Raw genomic sequence first — 1,068 nt, 5'->3', positions numbered from 1 at the left:
CTCCTGTGTTCCCAGAACCTCCTGTACCCCAGAACCTCCTGAACTCCAGAACCTCCTGAACCACAGAACCTCCTGTGCCCCCAGAACCTCCTGTGCTCCCAGAACCTCGTGAACCCCCAGCACCTCCTGTGCACCCAGAACCTCTTGAACCCCCAGAACCTCCTGTACCACAGAACCTCCTGTACCCCAGAACCTCCTGTACCCCCAGAACCTCCTGACCCCCCAGCACCTTCTGTGCCCCCAGAACCTGCTGTGCCCCCAGAACCTCCTGAACCTCCAGTGCTCCCAGAACCTCCTGAACCCCCAGAACCTTCTGTGCCCCCAGAACCTCCAGTGCTCCCAGAACCTCCTGAACCCCCAGCACCTTCTGTGCCCAGAACCTCCTGTGCCCCCAGAACCTCCTGAACCTCCAGAACCTCCAGTGCCCCAGAACCTCCTGAACCCCCAAAACCTCCAGTGCCCCCAGAACCTCCTGAATCCCCAGAACCTCCTGTGCCCCAGAATCTCCTAAACCCCCAGAACCTCCTAAACCCCCAGAACCTCCTGAACCCCCAGAACATTCTGTGCCCCTAGAACCTCCAGTGCCCCAGAACCTCCTGAACCCCCATAACCTCATGAACCCCAGAACCTCCAGTGCCCCAGAACCTCATGAACCCCAGAATCTCCAGTACCCAGAACCTCCTGAACCCCCAGAACCTCATGAACCCCAGAACCTCCAGTGCCTCAGAACCTCATGAACCCCAGAACCTCCTGAATCCCCAGAACCTCCTGTGCCTCAGAATCTCCTAAACCCCCAGAACCTCCTGTACCCCAGAACTTCATGAACCCCTAGAACCTTCTGTGCCCCAGAACCTCCAGTGCCCCCAGAACCTCATGAACCCCAGAACCTCATGAACCCCCAGAACCTCCAGTGCCTCCAGAACCTCCTGAATCCACAGAACCTCCTGAAGCCCCAGAACCTCCTGTATCCCAGAACCTCATGAACCCCAGAACCTCCTGAACCCCCAGAACCTCCTGTGCCCCAGAACCTCCTGAACCCCCAGAACCTCCTGAACCCCCAGAACCTCC

General features: G+C 58.6%; 1 protein-coding gene across 2 annotated transcripts in view; it reads left to right on the top strand.

Annotated features, from left to right (window-relative positions):
• Positions 1 to 1,068, top strand: part of MCF2L (MCF.2 cell line derived transforming sequence-like) — a 256,715-nt gene that overhangs the window by 236,471 nt on the left and 19,176 nt on the right. The window lies entirely within an intron of this gene.

The sequence above is a fragment of the Mandrillus leucophaeus genome, unplaced genomic scaffold (assembly GCF_000951045.1).
Source record: "Mandrillus leucophaeus isolate KB7577 unplaced genomic scaffold, Mleu.le_1.0 Scaffold201, whole genome shotgun sequence".
In the NCBI taxonomy this organism is placed as follows: Eukaryota; Metazoa; Chordata; class Mammalia; order Primates; family Cercopithecidae; genus Mandrillus; species Mandrillus leucophaeus.
This window is presented reverse-complemented; position numbering and strand designations above follow the sequence as displayed.